Raw genomic sequence first — 21,217 nt, 5'->3', positions numbered from 1 at the left:
TACAGGGGGTGGAGGGAGGAGTGGCCAATGGGAATCACGTAAAAGTTATTGGTTTGCTGCCATTATAATGAAAACCATGTGTACAGGGAAATTTACAGCCATAAATCTCTCAGTGCACATAACTTCTAATTAAAACCTCATAACAATCTTTTTCAAATAGTGAACACAACTTTGAGATCGAGTTTAATTTCATTATTTCAGAAATGGACGTGAGAACCGTGTGTCTGGGAATGTGTTGCTCCGATACTATGACGAGGATACCAGAAGAGAACATCATAGCCCCCATATCACAAAAAAATGCAGGAGGCAGGAGGTTGTTGGCTTTGAAAACCAGCATTTACTGCACAGAACTAACATCCAGTGGGTTTCAGATATACTATCTGGTTAGAAATTTAGATAACCAGTCTCTCCAGGAAGAGAGACAGAATTACTCTAGACAGAATTCATATTAAATTGCATTAAAATTATCTAAGCTTTGCTGAAAACACACCTCACAGTATATGCAGTTATGTGGGTCCAGGAGAAGAAGTGCATGTACTGATGAAACCGTGATCCCATTCTTTGAATCTCAACAGCCAGACTGCCTCTTGGCAACTCTTTCTGGCCAGTCCAAATAGTGCTAAACAAATTCCATGGAGGACAAGTGTCTTTCCAGAGGAAGACAGGTTGTATAAAAGGCGTACAATAAAGTCTCAACGATTCCAGGTTACACCAAATTTCAAAAACATTCCATGAACAATGAAGAAAATATCTCCTTTCAGTTAGAATCCTAACGAGAAAACAGTAATTTGGTCCTTAAAATGGTATGTTTACTGCCTTTCTTATGGACGATTGTTTCTGATCTCAGTTGGACAATATTGATCATGGTAATAAACATGTTTATTCTATTGGTTTAAAGGGAGCACTTATTCTGCCCTAAGGAGCCCTCTTTTAACTCCTTTTCCTTCTCCTGAAAGTCATGGTTAATCAACAAGTGTAAATCACTGTTAAAATACGGTAAATCTAATGGGTGTATTACTTGCCTTTTAACATCAAGTTAACTCATCAACTATGAATATACTCTAATGGTAGTTGATAGAAATTATAAATGATACTTTTACTGAAGCAAAAGAACATTTAACCACAGGTAATACAGGTGATAAACTTCTAGCACCAGCTCAGCAAAACTATATGCAACTGCCTCTATGCCAATGCAAACAGAATTTTATTGAGTGCACCTGATTTTCAGCCCCTTTCAGTATTCCCTTTTAATAGCTTAATAAGGACCAGTTATAGCCTAGCTAGCTCCTGCACATGTGCTTAAAATTCAGAAAGCTCCATCGGACAAGCTTATCAACGTATAGAAACTCATCAAAAGCAGCGTAACATGGATTTAATGTTTGAAGAAAAAGAAAAAACTATTTTTAAATTAACCTGGCCCTTTGTTGTAAATTATTTTCACAATCTGCTTAGAACATCTAAGGCCCGGCCTATCAAAGGGTTCCCAAGACCCTTAATTCAGGCCTGGCCTTTCTGTGAAAGAGCTCAAGCTGCTGGCTGCAACAAGGACTCCGGGATTACAACTGAAGGAGGGTACCTAAGAGTGATCATTCTTCGCAAACATCTGCAGCCATTGAGAGGCGACCTGCTCTGAGGGCCGGGGAGCAGGCCATTATGGTCTGGCCTTCTCTGTCCTCTCTCAGCTGCAGGCACACACGAGTGCCAGGTGCAGAAGCCTCGCTCAAGAGGAGACTATAGACTGGGGTAATGGTCACGGCGATTATGAACTGATAATTATTCCCTCCCTATTTCCTTGTTTCAACCAACCGGTTGCTCCGCTGACTATTTTCTCTTTATTGCCGAAAATGGTATCCTATGGCTAGGGGCTGATTATATCTTTCTTTCTGGCAAGACGTTCATTTCGAGATTATGTAGCATGTAGTTTGTTAGATTGTACCTATTAGCCACAAATCTTAACAGGGGAAAGTTGCAGGATTAATGCAAAATATTATGCCCTTTTTATTTTTCAACTATAACTCCATATGTGGTCCACCTGATTTCTTTTTTTTTTTTTTTTGTCCGTATGGGTTGAGCATGCTCTCAGTTCATCTTTGTAACGCTTGCTTCATTTTCACTGATACAGACCGAAGAAGCTGTATTTCATTTCTGCACACCTACTAAAGCACACCACTATGCTTGCCTTCACAAATGTGGCACAACTTTTATACGACACGATAAAATAAGCATTTTTATAGTCGTGTCCTCTATGGCCAAACACTAATTAAAAACAGGATGGAGCTTTTATTTCCCCCATTAGATATATGAGAGCCAAAGTGTGTCAGTAGAACAATGGTTTTCATTGCTACGCAGCGTCATTATTAAAGGCTGTCTGAATACAAGAGTTTCAAATGAATGTTGTACAAGTAACAGGGGCTACCCAGTGATGTTACCTTAAGAGACTATCTGCCAAAATTGAGTACCGTAAAAGAAAGAAATTTGGAATTCAATGCTTAAACACTAAATAATTGAAACAATTGTAAAATGGCACAGGGCTCTCACACAAGTGAACGTATTCTTTCATCCGGAATCTCCAACTTACCAGTTTGCCAAGTTTTCATTAGTAGAAGAACATTTCAATCTTACAGATAATTGCAACCAACATCAGTGACAAAGTGATTTTTAACCAACATCAGTTAAAAAGTGATTTAACATTTCTGGAAATTTTGAAGCGTATGAGGGGAGAAATTTGTTTTTCATCATTTCGTTCTTTTCCCCAAAGGGTGAAGAAAAAAACACCTAGTTGGGAATATTAAAATCATGAAATAGTCAAGCATATTTTCTAGATCTAAAATAACTCTGCTACTTTATGAATATTAACTATATCATGTAGAAATCGGTTTGTTCACCAAATTATTATATTTATATTAAATTTTAAAATAAATCTTATCAGGCAGTTTAAAAGTTACTACTTGAATTTCTTTCTAAAACTATAAGTAAAAGGGGTGCCTGGGTGTCTCAGTCGGTTGAGCGTCCGACTTCGGCTCAGGTCATGATCTCAGGGTCTGTGAGTTTGAGCTCTGTGTTCGGCTCTGTGCTGACAGCTCAGAGCCTGGAGCCTGCTTCGGATTCTGTGTCTCCCTCTCTCTCTGCCCCTCCTCTGCTCATGCTCTGTCTCTCTCTCTCTCTCTCTCTGTCAAAAATAAATAGACATTAAAAAATTTTTTTTTAAATAAGTAGGAGCTCATATTGTTGAGCTTCATGGAATCCAACACCTCTTTCTTAACCTTTTCTAGAATATGAGAAGCAGACCAAGACTCTAAAGAAAAAGAATATTTTTAAATGTACTCTACTGTGTCAAATGAATTCAGAAAGCACTTTAAAAAAAATGGATTTGAGAAGAAAAGAGAAATACAAATTTCATTGACTATTCTGCTCTATGAAATATTATCTACTATTCTCTGTTAGGATTGTATATTCCATATGACATTATTTTTTCTCTCTCTCTCTTGCAGTGTGGAAATGTTTCCATATGTTAGAAGTTGGTCTCACCATTTCGCTGAGGGAAATAAATAAAACAAACAGAATTTTGTGGCCAACTTGAACATAAACACCAAATAACAAGCATCAGGTACACATCCAGCCCTCACAGTCCCTCAGAGTTAGCTGTCCCGGCTCTTCAATAGCCTGGACTCTGTCTTGGCTAAGACTGGCTTGTGAATTTTCCATTCAACACCAGATTGTTAGGGATTCCACTAGGATTTCTATGTGAGTCTATTATTATTGAGTCTAAGATGTATATATTGTGAGTGTCTAATGCACATACTGTATTAACTCTGATTCAGATATGTAGGTGGTTTCACACACCTCTTAATCTAAGGTAGAGAGTGATTAAAAAAAATTTTTTTAATGTTTGTTTATTTGTTGAGAGACAGAGACAGAGTGTGAGCAGGGGAGGGGCAGAGAGAGAGGGAGACACAGAATCCGAAGTAGGTTCCAGGCTCTGAGCCGTCAGCCTAGAGCCCGACACGGGCTAGAACTCGCAGACTGAGAGATTATCACCTGAGCCTAAGTCAGATGCTTAACCGACTGAGCCACCCAGGCACCCCCGTAGAGAGTGATTTAAAAATTGACCAAAGACACTTTTTCTTTTTCAAATTAAAAACGTGTAATGCGGGGCGCCTGGGTGGCCCAGTCGGTGAAGCGGCCGACTTCAGCTCAGGTCACGATCTCGCGGTCTGTGAGTTCGAGCCCCGTGTCGGGCTCTGTGCTGACAGCTCAGAGCCTGGAGCCTGTTTCAGATTCTGTGTCTCCCTCTCTCTGACCCTCCCCTGTTCATGCTCTGTCTCTCCCTCTCTCAAAAATAAATAAAAACGTTAAAAAAAATTAAAAAAAAAACGTAGAATGCTTTTAATGTATGAAAACACAGTATGAAAATACTGTGTAGGTCACTAGGCCAGGAGTAGCAAGTTCCTGTTTAATATTTGCTCTTATTCTTCTGCCCAGGTCATTTTCAGCAAACAAAGCAATATGGTTTTTAAATTCTGATTTCTACAAGAATATAGGATTGCCATATTTCTGGGTGTAGATCCAAGATCGCCACGTCTGTAAGTGCACTGAATTCTTGCAGCTTCTTTTTACACAGCAACGTGAATGTCACCTTTAGGCCAAAGTGCTTCGGCTCTGGCACCTTAGACCTCTGCTCTGGTGCCGATATTCATTGCATGTAATGTTGATTAACCTGAAACCATTGATTATTTTATGAAAGTGGCTTCCTCATGTACGCCTTTGGGACGTTTTTTCCCCTCACTTTTTTGTTTTACCTCCTTATTGTCTCATTGCGAACCAATCCGGAGATAATATCGTTGAACGTATTCACTTTGTGGAGAGTTGTGTAAACAGCACGAAGCCGCCCAAGTGCGCCAAGTGCTTGGCATGCTCTTCTGTCGGTGTACAAACTGCAGCACACCAGGCCGGCCAGATCTTACACGCAGCATCATCTACTGCGAGCAAATTTGGCTCCTTTGACTGCCCATAGCCCCACTACGTCATAACCGGACAATTACCCTTAACTACTTTTTGAAAGTAGTATATGCCATCTGTCACATTATGGGGCATGATTTTTTTTTTTTTTAATGTTTATTTATCTTAGAGAGAGAGAGCAGGGGAGGGAAACACAGAACTTGAAGCAGGCTCCTGGCTCCGTGCATTTAGCACAGAGTCCGGCCATGAGGCTCGAACTCACAACCGGTGAGATCATGACCTGAGGCGAAATCAGATGCTTAACCCAGGCGCCCCAAGGAGCATGATTTTTGCTTCTTGTTATCTTCAGAGGGATACCAGAAATGCGGGATGCTAAGCACTGTGAAACATGGAAAAACCTCAGAGGGAAGCTCTATTTTCACTTGTTTGTTAGGAATGTGTTCACTGGTTAAGAATGCTTGTAATCTGGAGAGAATTCTCAGAACTTTCTGGTAAAATTCCATATATATATATATATATATATATATATATATAGGAGTTAAAGAGATTCAGTTATAGGCGTCCAGCATGGTTCAAAAACAAACACTGTGGCTGTGGATTTGATCTGGGTAGTCTTTAAAGAGACAGTGTTAAGTGGGTAAGTCTTTAGTTTAACCTCTCTTAACCTCTTCGCTATGTGTGAGTTGCAATTTTCTCAGTCCCAATGATGTCACAGTGTATTTTCACTCTAAACTTTCAAACCCAGATGCATAATTTTCAAATCTACATTACCTTCTCTCCGCCCTAGAAGTAGCCATACCGTGCCTCATTTATGAAAAACAAATAATTATTTTGCTTACTTTTTTGTGTTAACTTGATGTCCTGGGTTTCTACATGTTCTCTGGTAATTTAGTGAGTTCTCCAGATTCCCGAGATTTTCACTTTTCTGAAAAAGGATCCATTTATAAGGTACTGATTTTATAAGAATTTCAGTTTTATCTTATAGTTTTTAGTGACCAACATTAGAATAAGCTTACAACCTGAGATTCCTGTGGTGTAGACAATGACACCACTGCCTGTCCAGCACTCAACTTCTTCTGGAACTACTTCTCCCTCAGCTCCAACAATGTGGGTCCAACAAACAGGGTGGTGACTTTATAGGCCTCTGTCACCCACCCCTCAAACACAGGGCCACCGTTGATGGGTCCAGAAGTGGGCACCTGACTCAAAATGACCAGTCAGATCCCTTCCCTGGGCCTCCTGAACTGAACCCAATGTAGGGAGTTGGCCTTTCTCTGGTGGTGGAAACTACATGATGTGAAACTCAGTGGCTTTTAATGATCATGTTCTCTGCCCCATGAGGAGGAGGTGGAGGAGATGAAACTTACCAGTAGAGAAATTAAAAGATAAGAGATAGAATGAAAGACAGCCATTATGTCCCTAGGCTCAGTTGTTCCTAAGACCTAATCATATCTTTACCCTTATGATTTAGCTCTTCATCCCTTCCCTTCAGTTGATGCCTCTGCCTTTCTCAGCTACTGCAAAGATGGCTTTCTATCACAACAGAAACAAGTGTTATTAATACCCTTGTGCTAAATTCTAAGTAATACAGATTTTGAAAATAAGAAAGCTATGATTAAAATGGGAACTGAATCATGGGAATGCAAACCGGTGCAACCACTCTGGAAAACAGTATGGAGTTTCCTCAAAAAATTAAATTGCACTAGTGGGTATTTATCCAAAGGATACAGGAATGGTGTTTCAAAGGGGCACATGCAGGGGCACCTGGGTGGCTCAGTCGGTTGAGCATCCGACTTCGGCCTAGGTCATGATCTCACTGTTTGTGGGTTCGAGTCCCGCATCAGGCTCTGTGCTGACTGCTTGCTCAGAGCCTGGAGCCTGCTTCAGATTCTGTGTCTCCTTCTCTCTCTGCCTCTCCCCTGCTCACGCTTTGTCTCACTATGTTTCTCAAAAATAAATAAATGTAAAAAAACCAAAAAACAAAAAACAAAAAAAAACAAAGGGGCACATGCACCCCCATGTTTATAGCAGCACTATCCACAATAGCCAAAGGATGGAAAGAGCCCAAATGTCCATTGATGGATGAATGGATAAAGAAGATGTGGCATATATATGTAATGGAATATTATTCAGCAATCAAAAAGAATAAAATCTTGCCATTTGCAACAACATGGATGGAACTGAAGGGTATTATGCTAAGCAAAATAAGTCAGACAGGGAAAGACAAATGTATGATTTCACTCATATACGGAATTTAACACACAAAACAGATGAACATAAAAGAAGGGAAACAAAAATTATATAAAAACAGGGAGGGAGACAGGCCATAAGAGACTCTTAAATACAGAGAACAAACTGAGGGTTGCTGGAAGGGTTTTGCGTTGGGGGGACGGGCTAAATGGGTGAGGGGCATTAAGGAGGACACTTGTTGGGATGAGCCCTGGGTGTTATATGTAAGTGATGAATCACTAAATTCTATTCTTGAGATCATTAATACACTATATGTTAACTAACTTGGATGTAAATTTTAAAAATAATAATAATAAAATGGAAACTGAAACTTCTTGACATTGGTGTTTATTTTCATTTACTCTTAGACAATAATAAAGGAATAGGCTGTGAACAAATCTCAGAATTTCCAAGGTGTCCTGCCCATTTTGTCCTTGCCTCTCAAATCCTGTATCACATATAGTGAGAATCAATAAAACAGCAATTATCTGGTCTTTTCTATTTTCTCAGTACTGGCAGGGATATAAGAGAAAAATAAAATATGTTCCATTTGATTACATTTGCCTTATATTACTCACTTAGTAAGGAGTTACTGCCTTGGTAATTTGGCTAGGGTCACATGGGTAGTAAATTTAAAATTAAGCCAAGATTTAAATACCGGAATTATCTCAGTGTCTAGTTTTTGTGTTTTTTTTTAAATCACCAACCATGCATTATTCTTTTCTAGCCAAGCATGTATCTTTCCTCTCCACCTCAATATTTTATTTTGACAAATTTCCAACCTCAAGAAAAGTTGAAAGAATAGAACAATGAAAAATCCATACAACCTTTATCTAGATTCACCAATTGTGGTACATTTGCTCATTCTCATGGTAGGTAAGAGATAGATAGATGATAGATAGATAGACAGACAGATAGATGCCAAGCTATTTGAAAGTAACTTTCAGATATCACAACATTTTACCCCTAAATACTTCAGTGTGTATTTCTGAAGAATCTAGGCTGAACAGACTTCCTCCACCTGTTTCACCTTTCTTAGCATTAACATTTTTGAGAGGTCCAGGACAGTCATCTTATAAAGTATCTTGCAGTCTGGATTTGTCTGATCATTTCCTCATGGTTAGACTCAGATTAAACATTTTTGGCAAGAATAGAGACTCACATCAGGAGGCATATGAATCCGTATGTTTGATAGTGATGCTGCTAACTTGATCACTTGGTTAATATAATTTATATTAGCTCTGCCACTTAAAGGTGCACTTATTGGGGTGCCTGGGTGGCCCAGTCCGTTGAACAACTGACTTTGGCTCAGGTCATGATCTCACAGTCTGTGAGTTTGAGCCCCGCATCAGGCTCTGTGCTGACAGCTCAGAGCCTGGAGCCTGCTTTGGATTCTGTGTCTCCCTCTCTCTCTGCCCCTCCCCTGCTCACACTCGGTCTCTCTCTCAAAAATAAATGAACATTAAAAAAATTTTTTGTCAATAAAGGTGCACTTATTTCTTTGTAATTGTTATTTTAGCATCAATTGCTATTTCTTGCCTCAATCAATTATTATGCTGATCATAAATAATAATTTTCTTTTTTTTAATTTTTTAATGTTTATTTTTGAGAGAGAGACTGATAGAGCACAAACAGGGGAGGGGCAGAGAGAGAGGGAGGCACAGAATCCAAAGCAGGCTCCATCCAAGCTCCAAACTGTCAGCATGGAGCCCAACATGGGGGTTTGAACTCACAAGTCTCGAGTTCATGACCTGAGCTAAAGTCTAACGCTTAACCGACTGAGTCACCCGGGTGCTCCTTTAATTTTTTTTAAATATTTATTTGAAAGAGAGGGAGGGAGAGTAAGAGTGGGGGGGGGAGAGGGGGACAGAGGATCCAACGCAGGCTCCTCGTTGACAGCACAGAGACCGAAGTGGGGCTTGAACCCACGAACCATGAGATCATGACCTGAGCCGAAGTCAGACACTTAACTGACTGAACCACCCAGGCATCCCATAAAATAATAATTTTCTAATTGTATTCCACATTTTATTAGTTAAAATATTTCTGCAGAGAAGAGGTTTTGGTCACTGACTCCTCACCTGTGTTTGACTATCATCATGAGATTGTGGATTAATTTTTATTGAATGTGTTCTGATCCATTAGTACTATTACTCATTTTGATGCTTGAATTATTCCAAATGTGACCAGTGGAAGCCCCCATTAAGCTAGTTTCTGTGTTCTTTTGACATGCTGTCATTACTCTTTGAGCATTTTCTTTCTTTTTTAGCCCAAAATGTTCTAGGCTTACCTCGTACTTCCCTATTCCACACCTGAAATCAGCCATTTTCCCCTAGAGTCTTGGTCCCTGTGCTGGGGAATGGAATTAGAGACTGAGATGGGTGCTGGAGATGCTCATTGCTTCTGGAATGTTCCTGCTCCAGGCCCTTTCAACGGACTGAGCTATGAGATGAATTTTTTATAAATGACTTCATCCTTATGCCTCCAATTCAAATCTTATACCACAGATTTTTGTTCTTTTCATGGCATATTTCTATATCCACCCACACTCCTGGTTCCCAGGGATATCGACATTATTTACTCATTTGCTCTATTCTGCAATATGTATAAAATCAGTTAAGAACTTCAATGCCATCAGTAAATCTGCTAAGTTCAAGTTTTCTTTGCAGTTCTTGTCTTAGAATATGTGCTAATAACAGTACTGAACCAGAAGGCTGGGTACCCCAGGTGGTCACATGCTCGTTCTGAGACGTAATTTCTATCTATTAATCAATCTATCTATCTATCTATTGCAGCCCTTTCACGTCATGACCTCCTCATTCTTGAATTCTGGACTTTCATCTATCTTTATTTTAGCTCAGTTATGTTTCTAAGTAACTTTTGCAGGGCGATGTGTATTTTCTGATATCTTGCCACATCTCTGAATTCTTTCTGCTGTCTTTATGCATGAGTGAAAATTTGGATCTCCTTCTCCATTTATTCAGTTATTCCAAATATGTTATAAATCTGATGCTTTTACTAAGTGGAGTTTTATCCTGCTGTTCTGATTATAATAATAGAGATCAGTGTATTTGTTTTGAACAAGGCTACAGTATTAAATCATCTTAGAGTTCAAATAGTTTTAATTTTTTTTTTTTTTTTGCTTTTCTGAAAGATAAATATATTGTCTGAAAATACAGACACTCCTCTACTTAAATAGTATAGGTAAGTGAACCAGAAAGTTGTTCACTAGTCCCAGTATCTGTTAGTGCAAATTGACAGCATATGGCCACTGTTAACAACATCCAATGGAGGCAAGAAGAGTTGATGTACTTTTGCTCAGGTGTACTAAAATCTGTTAACACATATAGCACTGGGTTTAAATACATGTTATACCAGCAGAAACAAAATCAAATGCAAGGACTATAAAAAAAAAGCCTTGAAAGGAATGTAAGATAAAATTAGACTAAGTGAATTATTTAGTAGCAATTGCTTTTGTCTTTAATAAATTAAACACTGATAAACTACCGGAGTTAGGGAGAAGGATGGCAAAGCAAAAGCAAGCTAAGTAATTTCCCCAACATTACCAATATATTCTTGATTTGGGTTATTAAAGAAACAGATTCCTTAACTTGCAGATCATTGCCAAATGCTAATGTGATGTGTGTTTGCTATCTTGTTTGAGAATATTCAACTCTGCTATTGAAAACAAGCAAAATAAATGAGATGGAGGAAACCCACAAGAAGGGTTAAGCATAGTCATTAAGCAAGCAGTTTATGAGCTATACATGAAACACACAGGATGCGTTAATTGCAGATAATAAGTAAGCAGGAAGCTTGAGAGAAATAGGCAGCATACACAAGATTTATTAAATGTAAAATGTTAGTAACCTCTAAGACGTGTTAAAAATATACAAAATAAATGGAACCTGCAACAGAACAAACAAGAATGATAGTTTAGATAGAAAGGGATGGAAAGACCAAAGGGATAGTTTAGACAGAAAGGGATGGCTTTAGGAATCCAAAAGGATCATGAATCAGGCAGTGTGGCCCTTCCACTCTGTACCCTAACCTAAGTATATTAACTCTCCCTTCTCTTTTCCCCTGCCTCTCACTGCGTGTTTTTAAATGATTTCAGAAACTGTGCAATTTGAGCATTTAAGTTGATCTGTGAGCTTCTCTGTTCCATGTCTGTTAGATCAATTTGTCCAGCTAATACATTTGGAGGTTTTGTTGTACAAGGGTTATTTCCCATGTGACAGCAAAATTAAGGACAAACATATTAATTCCTATAATTCTTTGAAATCATTTAAAAGGCAAAATCTCTACTAAGTTTTAACCTAAAAGTCTAATCATTCTTTTATAAGGTAAATGAATTACCAAAGAAAATTAAAAGTAAATGCTTGGCCAAACATAAATCAAGCAAATATCATCCGCAGAAAGCACTTTTGTAATACGGATGTACTAGCGAATTGACTTCTTGAAGAGTTCCTCAGTTCTCAAAGCCTGCATCGTGTCTCCCAAAACTGAGGAGGAGGAATTGGAGTTGTGTAGAATGTGTCAGGGATCATACATAATCTGCTACCTGTGCTAGCCAGGGAGTGGCCAGTAGCAAGCAACCCTTTCCAGTGGAAGGATTGCCGGCCTTCAAAATGTCATCTCTTTTGCACTGGAAAAGCACATAAGCATGATCCAGCTGAATTTTTTTTTTTTTTTTTTTTTTTTTGATGTGTACTTATTGAGAGAGAGAGCATGTGTGCACGTGAGCGGGAGAAAGGGCAGAGAGGGAGGGAGACGGATAATCCCAAGCAGGCTCTGCACTGTCAGGGCAGAGCCCCATGCGGGGCTCAATTCCACAAACTGTTAGATCATGACCCGAGCTGAAATCAAGAGTCAGACACTTAAGCTACTGAGCCACCCAGGCACCGCCCCCCCACAACTGAATTTTAAAAGAACCTGAGAAATGTAAGAATGATTAATATCAGAAAATTTAATAATGTTACAAATCAGCTGTCAAACAGATAAATAAACTAGATGAAAAAATTAATAGAAACAACAAAAAGTTACTTGACAAAAACAGAACACATATACCTAGTTTTTTATAATGATCTTTAAAAATGTAAGATCAAAACTTCTGCAAAGTATATTGCATAGAACTTTTCTTGTTGCTCCGGGATTAGTGACAATCATCGTCTCTGTTGAAAATAAACAGCATGAAGTACCCATATTCGAATGAGCAACACCAGAGTCGGGTCCAAACAATCCCATAACCACCACCTTTACAAAGAAGTGGAGAAATCAAACATCTAAACCCTACCTTGCCCTACCCCCACCCATTGGTCTAGGAAAAGAACTGGGACACAACTTAGAGAGTTGCCGAGTTCATGAAATGAGATTGTCTTTCCCCGGAGGGAGGCAGGGCACTGAGGGGAACCCCTGATACAGACTGGAGAGCCTATAGAAAGGGACATTGGCATCTGCTGCCACTCGGGTGCTCTGTAAGCCATAGGACCCGACCTTTTGTCTGCTTCTCATCTTGACACTTCTGGAAGCAAGAAGCTTGTTGGACAAGTCACTGGGGCAGGACAAGAAAAAATTGTGTAGGGTGTCAGGGAAGAAGACAGTCTGGTCCTCTGCTTTGGTCTTTGTGCTCTCAGAAGACGGGGTCCATGGCTCCATAAGAGGAGCACTGAAGGTGGAGAAGATGTTGCATTATTACAGTCTCTACTAATAGATAGACCCTGACATAGCTGTAGAGAGGCCTGGGAATTCTCCCTACCACTAAGATAGTACCTTGCTCGGAGTATGTGCTCTACATTTCTTAAATAATAAATAGATGATCAAACCATCAAATTACCTTTTTGGTATATTTGCATGGGACTTATATTTCAAGATTCATTTCAATTTTGTGTTTATTTCCTATTTCTCTTCCTACTTTATAACTTTCTTGAGACCAAAGACTAGGTTCTAACCTTTCACTGTATCCCGGAGAAGCATCTTAATTACTGCTTTGGACAGAGACACTAGAGAAGTGTTTCTGAATGAGTAAATAGATGAAAATAAATATTGGCCTGAATCAACTAATCACTGGCCCCACATTCCAAGCTCAGAACTTGATACTGCTATTACTGCTTTTGGTTTTATCTGATAATCTTAGTATAAAAGTTCAGATAAAAGACCACCATTTCAAGTGGCAATAAAGCCCACCTAAAAATTCCCTTAGTCCCATATCTCCACTAAGATACTGCCCTATCTCTTGCCATCCTCCTACTGTGGATGATTTCTTTAAAAAGAGTTGTCTGGGGGCGCCTGGGTGGCGCAGTCGGTTAAGCGTCCGACTTCAGCCAGGTCACGATCTCGCGGTCCGTGAGTTCGAGCCCCGCGTCAGGCTCTGGGCTGATGGCTCAGAGCCTGGAGCCTGTTTCCGATTCTGTGTCTCCCTCTCTCTCTGCTCCTCCCCCGTTCATGCTCTGTCTCTCTCTGTCCCAAAAATAAATAAACGTTGAAAAAAAAAAAATTTTAAAAAGAGTTGTCTGTGTTTGGATGAAGTGGTGATATTTACTATGAGAGAAAAAAAAGAAAACAGAAAAATAAGTTGGAGTAGGAGAGGAGGGGGTAGGGATCAGTTCATATACTCATTTGAGCTATGCTGGGTTGGAGATACCTGTGAGGCACCCAGGGGGAAATGCCAGTGCGCTGTTATGTGGTCAGCTTACTCTCCACTCCCTCACTTATTCTTCTTGCTACACCCACAAATGTCCAATCCCCGTTTCCACCTACATTTTTCCATAACAGACGTCAAATAAATGTTAACTGAATCAGATAAAGTCATTCAACATTTGTCTTATTACCTACCCTCTTCTAATATTCCATGATTTTCTTCCTTTCATTATTTTCTCCTTCCTTCCTCTTCCTTCCTTCTGTTCTTTCCTTCCTTCCTTCCTTCCTTCCTTCCTTCCTTTCTCTTTTTTTTCTTTCTTTGAAATTCATCTCTATCTTATGGATATTATTGAATATTATATTAAATAAACTTTATAAATACAATTTTATATGTTTTTACCTAAAGCTGTTTCTTTATAAATCACTTCGTAAAAATTAGAAAGTGATTATAAAAATCAGAAAGGACATCTGTGAGATTACATATTACAGTAAAAGGAATTCGTTAATTTAAAAAGTTGGGGAGCCATTCTAATCTACTTTAATTATTTTCCAAAGAGTTCAAGTACACACAGTAGATACATCATTGAAGAAACAAACACACCTACTGGGCACATAACACTCTCGTCGTTTTCTTACCACAATTTGTTTAATGTTGTATCATGTTCTACAATTAAAGTTTTAATACACACATGCACATACGCTCGGACAGTCAGTGAAAGTGACATTTACAAGTCTTCCCAATCAGCTGCATATTCCCCTGAGTAAATAAAATAACCTCTTAGATTTTTTAAAGAAAGAAGCATTTGGGATTTCTTCAGAAACTTAAACAATAACCAGAGAATGAATTTATGCTCCAACTATTCAAGCCAGCATTTAGAATTCCATGTACTTCAAAATGTGTACAATTTTAATTAAGTCCTAAATCACTTTAGATGAAAGTATGCAAAGAAAATTATTTTCTGACTACAAAATCATAGGGATTTAGCTTGGCTCCCTGAGGTCTGTACAAATCACTTAATCCCTTTTCCTCGGTTTCTGATTGGAGGTTCTATCCCTACCATATAGACACAGGATGACCAAATACTCTAACATCTGTAATGGACTTTGAAGTTCGGGTAATACGGATGTACTGGTTGGGGACCAGCACTATTGTTTTCGTTGTGTTTCATTACTTTCCTGACCCAGGGTCTCTGTTGATGGGAGCCCACAACAAAGGATTCATGGTGTGTGTGCTTCTAACTGCCACATTAGCGGCCACTTGTGTTTACACACAAAACACCCACTTACTGGGAAATCAGTCCGAACTATTATTATTTGATATTTTTCAAATTTTCCATTCTTTTAAGTTACCTTCAGAGAGAGTCACCAGAATTACTTCATGAATATTATTTGCTCAGAAATGCTTTTAATGTACACACTCTACATTGGCTAACAATACTTATTTCACACATATGATGACCAAAAAAAAAAAAAAATTGTGGTGTTTTACAGCCTGCCAAATGAATAAAAAAGGGATGTCATCAAAAAGGACCGATATTTAAAATATGTATACACGATGAGATCAAATATTGCCAAATCAATGTGACTTTCTGAAATCTCAGTAAAAATGAGAGCAGAAAGACTATTTTATTGACATCCATTAGAAGGACGTTAATAAAATAAGACATATTTCTCTTTTCCTTTCTTTGTCAATTTCCATGTCAGAATGATGCAAAGGTTTATGTTCCAAACTGAAGCCAAGTATCACCTTTTATTACTGTTGAGGTTTTAAGGAATTTTGCCAGACTTTTCATAGAACTCGCATAGTGCCTTCCCTGGCAATAAACAAACAAACAAACAAACAAACAAACCTGGGTGGCTCAGTTGGTTAAGGCTCCAACTTCAGTTCGGGTCCTGATCTAACCGTTCGTGAGTTCGAGTCTTTCATGGAGCTCCCTGCTGTCAGTGCAGAGCCCACATTGGATTCTCTGTTCCCCTCTCTCTTTCTGCCCTCCCCCACTCTCTCTCATGCACTCTCTCAAAAATAAACATTTTAAAAATAAAGAAATAATAAAAAAGTAAATTTCATAAAATGAGTTTGTCATACAAAGAAGGCCTCATTTAAAGTATTAATCTATTTAAAATAATACCAATTTATTATTCCTACCTAACATTTATTCTGAAAATTTTAAACTAACGATAATTAAAATTATTTTTAGTTAAGATGAGATACAGTAATACATTAATATGAATAATATTGAATGCATTCTACACAGAGAAAAAAATGAATCTAGTCACATCAGTGTAGTCTTACTAGGAAACTACACATGTATTCAAATGGTATAGTTTGAAATAGTTTTGTAGCTATTATTTGTATTATTTGTATCATTATTTGCTAAAGTCCTAAAATATGAATGAATGAATGAATGAATGAATAAACAAGTGAATTGCCTTCAGAGAGTATGTGATTTTTTAATATAAAAACGATAATAAATACTGATTCCTCAAGAGTAGTTTCAGAAAAGACAAGACCATTAGAAGCACACTCTGGTGAATAACAAGGGTCTGGTGAACGATGGAGAAAATGTGAATTATTGGCTGAGCACCTACTATGTGCCCGCCACATAGTAACACTGCTGGTTTCTAACTCTTTTTCTGCCTGTATCCCCCAATTTTGTTCTTTTCTCTCTTTTCCCCCTACTGTTGAAAGCAAAGTCAAGTCAATCCCTTTCCCAGATCCCAGGGAAGATCCTCATGAATCTAAGGTAGTTCGTACACATAGAATTACCCTAGTAACTATAAGTGAATGAAGGGTAGGCATATCCTTTTAGCCCAGTTAGACTAACAAAAAGGATTTATACACTCTGATCAGGAAAGTTTTTTTTTCCTTCCTCTCTCTGAATGTGAATAAAAGGAGGCCTGTTTTTGCCCATGCTCCCAGGGGCTCTGAAGTCATGAGGGAAGCCAGCTTGGGCTCAAAGGAATAAACATGGCTAAAAAGTGTGGCCAAGAGAATATTAAGAAAAGCAGAGGTGGAGTCGTGACATGCCATGACTGGTGTCCACTGAATCTCTGGAGTACTTGATGTGAAGGATTATATATTCCCAATTTTTAAGCTAGTTTGAATAGGGGTTTTCTCTTACACCAAGCAAAAAGCACCCCAACTAAATGAATAATAGTGCCAATAACAGCAGTAATAATTTCTGAAGTGTTTAACATTTGTGAAATAAATCAGCAATATTAATGATTACACTTGAGATCTTCAAGTTCATTGCCATTTATGTGTCCATTATTATTCACAATTGATGGTAAATAAATATAATTTACCATCAATTTAATAGACAATATATGCAGTGTGCTTTCTAATCACTAAGTTAACATTTATAAAATGAGAAAACTGTCTTGGGGTAAAATACAAAGCATAGAGACTTTCTAAAACCAGCAAGTGGCTAGAAAAAACATGAAGTTCTCCCTACAAATATTAGACTGTCTGTGTCTCAAATACTATTTGGCAGTCTGGGTAGATCTAAGAATTCAGACATCTGGCAAAGCCAACAGAACCAATGGCTTAAACGGTTAAAGATTGTGAGGACCATTGTTCTTCAATTTCCCTCAGTTGTGGAGATCTGAAACACACCATTGGTTAGGCCAGTGGGCAATACCTCCCAAGGAAACTATTGAAAAACAAAACAAAACACACACAAAAAAAACAGCAACACAAATTTTATACCTGCGCCAAAGGCACACTTTCATTGTGAGCTAGGGTTCATATTCCAATTCAATGAAAATGAAAGTACAACTTTGTAAATACTCATTGTCTATTAACAAGCATGGACTTGAAATTGATTTTAAAATGAAAAAAACAAACAAACATAGTAGTATATAGAAAATGTCTAGTTACACATTTGTCCATAGACTGCATCTATAAAAGGTATATGAACTATTTACATTTTGCTTCCCTGAACTGAATTGCTTAATTTATCTTTTTCAGCTTTATGAGTGAACAACTTGTTCTTTTTTTTTTCTTTAACATTTATTCATTTTTGAGAGACAGAGAGAACAGAGCGTGATCAGGGGAGGGACAGAGAGAGAGAGGGAGACTAGGAATCCGAAATAGGCTCCAGGCTCTGAGCTGTCAGCACAGAGCCCTATGCGGGTCTCAAACTCACCGACCATGAGATCATGACCTGAGCCAAAGTTGGACACTCAACCAACTGAGCCACCCAGGTGTCCCAAACAACTTGTTCTGTGAGAAAAATTTTAAACGATTAAAGCTGAACATAAAAAGAAAGAAAGAAAGAAAGAAAGAAAGAAAGAAAGAAAGAAAGAAAGAAAGAAAGAAAGAAAGAAAAACAAACCTTGCTTACAAACCTCCAGTCATTTCCATTCTACTCCTGTCATTCTATCCCACCTTGATGCCCTGGAAATCATAATTACCAAGTAAGTCAGCTCACATTCACCTCACATAAAGAAGAAAGAAAGATGAGAAAGAAAAGCACACGCACACTCACACACACATATATAAGACCAAGGAAGAAAATGTGACACTCTACCTTCACTCTTCAAGTAGTCATGAGGACATAGTGGCTATTTTATACTTTTATAAATCTCTTTCTTCACTACTTATTCCATGTTCTTTTTCTGTAAAATATATTCCTTGTCCATAATCAATGTTAAGTGCTTCTTCATTGTGTCTCATTCATTTGTTGTCTTATTCACCAAGAGTGTATGAGATAAGCAGTGATGTTAAAGTCAGAAGTCCAGCAAGCAAGGAAAACAAGTGCATATCTAATATAAGTATTTGCTCCAGTGAATACAATGCCTCCCAACAGAAATATCTAATATAATCTATCTTCTGCCAGAATGGGATGCTCTACTGGAGGCTCAGCTTTGATATTTATGACTGACAAGCTGTGTGTTAATTAATGTCAGAAGTTTAAGTAGCCTTCATGAGAAGAAACCCAGATTCTTAAGGGTCTATCCCTGCTACCACTCCACCTTGCCGTTCAGGAGCCGTCGACAGCCCCGATGTAGCCGGAAAAGAAATTAACACCCACAGAGCAGGTCATTTTGTGCATCAGATTGTGGAGAACCTCCTCTACCAGGAACCCCTATGAGGAATAATCAGTTGGGACGCAGATATGTAACCGTTCAAACTTTCTTTTCACCAGTCTTCCAACTGTGTTCTCCCCAAGTCCCTGACCATCTAATCAAACCAGTAATCACTACTCAAGAATCAGCGTTTCAAACCAAAAGCAAAATCTCCTTCCAGATGAGTGGAGAAACAGAGAAACTCTCAGTGTTTCTTACTTGGAGAATTTTCTTCCCCAATAACCCTCAGAGCCAGAACGGGGACTGGAATATAAAATATCTGGTATAAGATATGCGATATGTGGTATGTAATATTGTATGAATATAATGTTGCCAGTCTAGTTCTCGCTCGTGCCAGTGTGGACACGCCACATGCTACTAGCCAGTTGGCCTTAGGAAACGCCCCATGAGGAATAAGTATAGACTGAAAGATGGCAAAGGAAAGATGGCACTGAGAGCCACCCGTTCTAGTCACCTGATGATGGGTTGCTCCCATGCAGACCCAGACTTGTAACAACAAGTTCACACTGTATTTTCTACCAAATCAAAAAACTTCAGGCACTTTTCTGTAACTTTTAATCTTAAAAAGTTACTCAAACAATTACCTAAAAATTCCTGGACTTTGTATAACTCACATAGCTTTGTCTATTATGTGGTCAGAACTTACTGTTCTATTAGAAAGAATTTTTCATTTAATAGGGTGATCTCAAGTTTAGCCTACTAGTCTTAATTGCCTTTATTTAACGAGAACATTCACCATCAGATACAGTATCCTTTTAATTTTCTTATTGTTTATGTAAACAGATTATTATATATGTCCTATGCTACACCTTCATTTAAATTTATAAATAAATTTGGGGCGCCTGGGTGGCGCAGTCGGTTAAGCGTCCGACTTCAGCCAGGTCACGATCTCGCGGTCCATGAGTTTGAGCCCCGCGTCAGGCTCTGGGCTGATGGCTCAGAGCCTGGAGCCTGTTTCCGATTCTGTGTCTCCCTCTCTCTCTGCCCCTCCCCCGTTCATGCTCTGTCTCTCTCTGTCCCAAAAATAAATAAACGTTGAAAAAAAAAATTAAAAAAAAATAATAAAAAATAAATTTATAAATAAATTTATTTATGTATCATTCATTCATTCCAGCCATTGTATTCTACTCTTTATCATTTTTTGTGTTCTGATCAGATATTAATTAGCATCTGTCAAGAGTTGTTTTTGTGGCAATTTGGTTACTTCCCTCGCACTGTCAGATTGTGTGAAATGGCATGTTCTGTTTTACAAAGTACTTCACATGCATGATCTCAGTTTAGGTTCCCACTAAATCTAGGAGATGAGGTAAGCAAAGAAGGTATTCATTCTTTCATTCACTAATTATCTTTTTTTTTTTAACTCCTGTTATTAACAGACTATTTTCAGAACAATTTTAGGCTTATAGAAAAATTAAGCAAATAGCACAAAGAGTTCCCATACTCTTGCTCTTGTACATCCAGTGTCCCCTATGACTAACATCTACCATTAATGTGGTACATTTGTGATAATTGAGGAATCAATATTAATACTATTACATTTGTACTAGCTAAAGCCCATTGTTTACCTTAAGATTCACTCTCTATGTTATTCAGTTCTGTGGATTTTGACAAATGCATAATGTTATGTGTCCCAGTCTGCTAGGACTGCCATAACAAAATACCATAGACTATGTGGCTTAAACAGAAATTAATTTTCTCACAGTCTGAAGTCTTAAAAGCCTGAGATCAGGATTCCAGCATGGTTGGTTCCTAGTGAGGTTCTCTTCCAGGTTGCAGAGAGATGCCTTATCACTGTGTCCTCACATGGTGGAGAGAAAGAAAGAAAGTCCTCAGAGTTCTCTCATGTCTCTTCTTATAAGGGCACTAATCCTATCAGATCAGAGCCCCGTCTTTATGACCTCATTTAACCTTAATTATTTCCTTCTAAGCCTTATCTCTAAATACAGTCATATTGGGCATTAGGATTTTAACATATGAATTTGGGGGTGGACACAAACATTCAGTCCATAACATCATGGAGTCGTCCTTACAAGATCATACAGAATAGTTTCATCAACCTAAAAGTCCTCTGTGCTCCACCTATGCACACTACTACTGACATTACTGTCTACATGGTTTTTCTTTTTCCAGAACGTCATATAATTGGAATCATACAATATGTAGCTTTCTCAGACTTGATTCTTTCACTTAGAAATATGCATTCAGTTTTCCCTCATGTCTTTTGGTGGGTTGGTAGCTCATTTCTTTTTAGCATAGAATAATATATTGCACTGTCTGGATGTTATCTGGTGGTTAACCA

The sequence above is a fragment of the Puma concolor genome, chromosome F2 (genome assembly GCF_028749965.1).
Source record: "Puma concolor isolate L17-30 chromosome F2, mPumCon1.1.hap2, whole genome shotgun sequence".
Taxonomy (NCBI): Eukaryota; Metazoa; Chordata; class Mammalia; order Carnivora; family Felidae; genus Puma; species Puma concolor.
This window is presented reverse-complemented; position numbering follows the sequence as displayed.